The sequence below is a fragment of the Cervus elaphus genome, chromosome 1 (assembly GCF_910594005.1).
Source record: "Cervus elaphus chromosome 1, mCerEla1.1, whole genome shotgun sequence".
Taxonomy (NCBI): Eukaryota; Metazoa; Chordata; class Mammalia; order Artiodactyla; family Cervidae; genus Cervus; species Cervus elaphus.
In genome coordinates this window covers 9,058,039-9,064,386 of record NC_057815.1, presented here as the reverse complement: position 1 = coordinate 9,064,386, position 6,348 = coordinate 9,058,039, and positions in this window count along the sequence as shown.

Below are 6,348 nucleotides of genomic sequence, written 5' to 3'. Positions count from 1 at the left end.
ACGGACCGTGTGAAAGATAGAGTCTATCCCACAGCCACGGACCGTGTGAAAGATAGAGTCTATCCCACAGCCATGGACCGTGTGAAAGATAGAGTCTATCCCACAGCCACGGACCGTGTGAAAGATAGAGTCTATCCCACAGCCATGGACCGTGTGAAAGATAAAGTCTACCCAGAGCCATGGATCGTGTGAAAGATAAAGTCTACCCGAAAGCCACGGACCGTGTGAAAGATAAAGTCTATCCCACAGGCACGGACCGTGTGAAAGATAAAGTCTACACCACATCCACGGATCGTGTGAAAGATAAAGTCTATCCCACAGGCACGGACCATGTGAAAGATAAAGTATATCCCACAGCCATGGACCGTGTGAAAGATAAAGTCTATCCCACAGCCACGGACCGTGTGAAAGATAAAGTCTATTCCAACAGCCATGAACCGTGTGAAAGATAGAGTCTATCCCACAGGAAAGGACCGTGTGAAAGATAGAGTCTATCCCACAGCGACGGACCATGTGAAAAATAAAGTCTATCCCACAGGCACGGACCGTGTGAAAGATAAAGTCTACCCCACAGCAACGGACCATGTGAAAGATAAAGTCTATTCCCAGAGCCACGGACCTTGTGAAACATAAAGTCTATTCCCACAGCCACAGACCGTGTGAAAGATAAAGTCTACTCCCACAGCCACGGACCGTGTGAAAGATAAAGTCTACCCCACAGCCACGGACCGTGTGAAAGATAAAGTCTATCCCTCAGCCATGGACCGTGTGAAAGATAGAGTCTATTCCCACAGCCACGGACCATGTGAAAGAAAAAGTCTATCCCACAGCCACAGACCGTGTGAAAGATAGAGTCTTTCCCACAGGCACGGACCGTGTGAAAGATAAAGTCTACCCCATAGCCACGGACCGTGTGAAAGATAAAGTCTAATCCACAGCTACAGGCCGTGTGAAACATAAACTCTCCCCCACGGCCAGGGGCCGTGTGAAAGATAAAGTCTACCCCACAGCCACGGACGATGTGAAAGATAAAGTCTATCCCACAGGCACGGACCGAGTGAAAGATAGAGTCTATTCCCACAGCCACGGACCGTGTGAAAGATAAAGTCTATCCCACAGGCACGGCCCATGTGAAAGATAAAGTCTATCAGACAGCCACGGACCGTGTGAAAGATAAAGTCTATCCCACAGCCACGGACCATGTGAAAAAGTCTATCCCACAGCCACGGACCGTGTGAAAGATAAAGTCTATCCCACATGCACGGACCGTGTGAAAAAGTCTTTCACATGGCCACTTACCGTGTAAAAGATAAAGTCTATACCAGAGCCACGGACAATGTGAAAGATAAAGTCTACCCCACAGGCACGGACCGTGTGAAAGATAAAGTCTACCCCACAGCCAAGGACTGTATGAAAGATAAAGTCTACCACACAGCCACGGACCGTGCGAAAGATAAAGTCTTTCCCACAGCCACGGAACGTGTGAAAGATAGAGACTATTCCCACAGCCATGGACCGAGTGAAACATAAAGTCAATCCCACAGTCATGGACCGTGTGAAAGATAGAGTCTATTCCCACAGCCATGGACCATGTGAAAGAAAAAAGTCTATCACACAGCCACGGACCGTGTGAAAGATAGAGTCTTTCCCACAGGCACGGACCGCGTGAAAGATAAAGTCTACCCCACAGCCACGGACCGTGTGAAAGATAAAGTCTACCCCACAGCCACGGACCGGGTGAAAGATAAAGTCTACCCCACATCCACGGACCGTGTGAAAGATAATGTCTACCCCAGAGGCACGGACCGTGTGAAAGATAAAGTCTACCCTACAGCCACGGGCCGTGTGAAAGATAAAGTCTACCCCACAGCCACGGGCCGTGTGAAAGATAAAGTCTATCCCACAGCCACGGACAGTGTGAAAGATAAAGTCTATCCCAAAGGCACAGGCCGTGTGAAAGATAAAGTCTACCCCACAGCCACGGGCCGTGTGAAAGAAAAAGTCTATCCCACAGACACGGGCCGTGTGAAAGATAAAGTCTACCCCACAGACAAAGGCCATGTGAAAGATAAAGTCTACCCCACAGCCACGGGCCGTGTGAAAGAAAAAGTCTATCCCACTGGCACGGGCCGTGTGAAAGATAAAGTCTACCCCACAGCCAAAGGCCATGTGAAAGATAAAGTCTACCCCCCAGCCATGGACCGTGTGAAAGATAAAGTGTATCCCACAGCAACGGACCGTGTGAAAGATAAAATCTATCCCACACCCACATACCGTGTGAAAGATAAAGTCTACCCCACAGCCATGGACCGTGTGAAAGATAAAGTCTACTCCACATCCACGGACCGTGTGAAACATAAAATCTATTCCCACAGCCACGGACCGTATGAAAGATAAACTCTACCCCACAGCCACGGACCGTGTGAAAGGTAAAGTCTATCCCACAGGCACGGACCGTGTGAAAAAGTCTATCACACAGCCACTTACCGTGTGAAAGATAAAGTCTATACCAGAGCCATGGACCATGTGAAAGATAAAGTCTATCCCACAGGCACGGACCGTGTGAAAGATAAAGTCTACCCCACAGCCGCGGACTTTATGAAAGATAAAGTCTACCACACAGCCACGGACCGTGTGAAAGGTAAAGTGTATCCCACAGCCACGGACCGTGTGAAAGATAAAGTCTATCCCACAGGCACGGACCATGTGAAAGATAAAGTCTATCCCACAGCCACGGACCGTGTTAAAAAGTCAATCCCACAGCCACCGACCATGTGAATTATAAAGTCTTTCCCACAGGCATGGAGCGTGTGAAAGATAAAGTCTATCCCACAGGCACGGACCGTGTGAAAATGTCTATCCTACAGGCATGGACCATGTGAAAGATAAAGTCTACCCCAAAGCCACGGACCGTGTGAAAGATAAAGTCTATCACACAGCCACGGACCGTGTGAAAGATAGAGTCTATCCCACAGCCACGGACCGTGTGAAAGATAGAGTCTATCCCACAGCCATGGACCGTGTGAAAGATAGAGTCTATCCCACAGCCACGGACCGTGTGAAAGATAGAGTCTATCCCACAGCCATGGACCGTGTGAAAGATAAAGTCTACCCACAGCCATGGATCGTGTGAAAGATAAAGTCTACCCGAAAGCCACGGACCGTGTGAAAGATAAAGTCTATCCCACAGGCACGGACCGTGTGAAAGATAAAGTCTACCCCACATCCACGGACCGTGTGAAAGATAAAGTCTATCCCACAGGCACGGACCATGTGAAAGATAAAGTATATCCCACAGCCATGGACCGTGTGAAAGATAAAGTCTATCCCACAGCCACGGACCGTGTGAAAGATAAAGTCTATTCCAACAGCCATGAACCGGGTGAAAGATAGAGTCTATCCCACAGGAAAGGACCGTGTGAAAGATAGAGTCTATCCCACAGCGACGGACCATGTGAAAAATAAAGTCTATCCCACAGGCACGGACCGTGTGAAAGATAAAGTCTACCCCACAGCAACGGACCATGTGAAAGATAAAGTCTATTCCCAGAGCCACGGACCTTGTGAAACATAAAGTCTATTCCCACAGCCACAGACCGTGTGAAAGATAAAGTCTACTCCCACAGCCACGGACCGTATGAAAGATAAAGTCTACCCCACAGCCACGGACCGTGTGAAAGATAAAGTCTATCCCTCAGCCATGGACCGTGTGAAAGATAGAGTCTATTCCCACAGCCACGGACCATGTGAAAGAAAAAGTCTATCCCACAGCCACAGACCGTGTGAAAGATAGAGTCTTTCCCACAGGCACGGACCGTGTGAAAGATAAAGTCTACCCCATAGCCACGGACCGTGTGAAAGATAAAGTCTAATCCACAGCTACAGGCCGTGTGAAACATAAACTCTCCCCCACGGCCAGGGGCCGTGTGAAAGATAAAGTCTACCCCACAGCCACGGACGATGTGAAAGATAAAGTCTATCCCACAGGCACGGACCGAGTGAAAGATAGAGTCTATTCCCACAGCCACGGACCGTGTGAAAGATAAAGTCTATCCCACAGGCACGGCCCATGTGAAAGATAAAGTCTATCAGACAGCCACGGACCGTGTGAAAGGTAAAGTCTATCCCACAGCCACGGACCATGTGAAAAAGTCTATCCCACAGCCACGGACCGTGTGAAAGATAAAGTCTATCCCACATGCACGGACCGTGTGAAAAAGTCTTTCACACGGCCACTTACCGTGTAAAAGATAAAGTCTATACCAGAGCCATGGACAATGTGAAAGATAAAGTCTACCCCACAGGCACGGACCGTGTGAAAGATAAAGTCTACCCCACAGCCAAGGACTGTATGAAAGATAAAGTCTACCACACAGCCACGGACCGTGCGAAAGATAAAGTCTTTCCCACAGCCACGGACCGTGTGAAAGATAGAGACTATTCCCACAGCCATGGACCGAGTGATACATAAAGTCAATCCCACAGTCATGGACCGTGTGAAAGATAGAGTCTATTCCCACAGCCATGGACCATGTGAAAGAAAAAAGTCTATCACACAGCCACGGACCGTGTGAAAGATAGAGTCTTTCCCACAGGCACGGACCGCGTGAAAGATAAAGTCTACCCCACAGCCACGGACCGTGTGAAAGATAAAGTCTACCCCACAGCCACGGACCGGGTGAAAGATAAAGTCTACCCCACATCCACGGACCGTGTGAAAGATAATGTCTACCCCAGAGGCACGGACCGTGTGAAAGATAAAGTCTACCCTACAGCCACGGGCTGTGTGAAAGATAAAGTCTACCCCACAGCCACGGACCGTGTGAAAGATAAAGTCTATCCCACAGCCACGGACAGTGTGAAAGATAAAGTCTATCCCAAAGGCACAGGCCGTGTGAAAGATAAAGTCTACCCCACAGCCACGGGCCGTGTGAAAGAAAAAGTCTATCCCACAGACACGGGCCGTGTGAAAGATAAAGTCTACCCCACAGACAAAGGCCATGTGAAAGATAAAGTCTACCCCACAGCCACGGGCCGTGTGAAAGAAAAAGTCTATCCCACTGGCACGGGCCGTGTGAAAGATAAAGTCTACCCCACAGCCAAAGGCCATGTGAAAGATAAAGTCTACCCCCCAGCCATGGACCGTGTGAAAGATAAAGTCTATCCCACAGCAACGGACCGTGTGAAAGATAAAATCTATCCCACACCCACATACCGTGTGAAAGATAAAGTCTACCCCACAGCCATGGACCGTGTGAAAGATAAAGTCTACTCCACATCCACGGACCGTGTGAAACATAAAATCTATTCCCACAGCCACGGACCGTATGAAAGATAAACTCTACCCCACAGCCACGGACCGTGTGAAAGATAAAGTCTATCCCACAGGCACGGACCGTGTGAAAAAGTCTATCACACAGCCACTTACCGTGTGAAAGATAAAGTCTATACCAGAGCCATGGACCATGTGAAAGATAAAGTCTATCCCACAGGCACGGACCGTGTGAAAGATAAAGTCTACCCCACAGCCGCGGACTTTATGAAAGATAAAGTCTACCACACAGCCACGGACCGTGTGAAAGGTAAAGTGTATCCCACAGCCACGGACCGTGTAAAAGATAAAGTCTATCCCACAGGCACGGACCATGTGAAAGATAAAGTCTATCCCACAGCCACGGACCGTGTTAAAAAGTCAATCCCACAGCCACCGACCATGTGAATTATAAAGTCTTTCCCACAGGCATGGAGCGTGTGAAAGATAAAGTCTATCCCACAGGCACGGACCGTGTGAAAATGTCTATCCTACAGGCATGGACCATGTGAAAGATAAAGTCTACCCCAAAGCCACGGACCGTGTGAAAGATAAAGTCTATCACACAGCCACGGACCGTGTGAAAGATAGAGTCTATCCCACAGCCACGGACCGTGTGAAAGATAGAGTCTATCCCACAGCCATGGACCGTGTGAAAGATAGAGTCTATCCCACAGCCACGGACCGTGTGAAAGATAGAGTCTATCCCACAGCCATGGACCGTGTGAAAGATAAAGTCTACCCACAGCCATGGATCGTGTGAAAGATAAAGTCTACCCGAAAGCCACGGACCGTGTGAAAGATAAAGTCTATCCCACAGGCACGGACCGTGTGAAAGATAAAGTCTACCCCACATCCACGGACCGTGTGAAAGAAAAAGTCTATCCCACAGGCACGGACCATGTGAAAGATAAAGTATATCCCACAGCCATGGACCGTGTGAAAGATAAAGTCTATCCCACAGCCACGGACCGTGTGAAAGATAAAGTCTATTCCAACAGCCATGAACCGTGTGAAAGATAGAGTCTATCCCACAG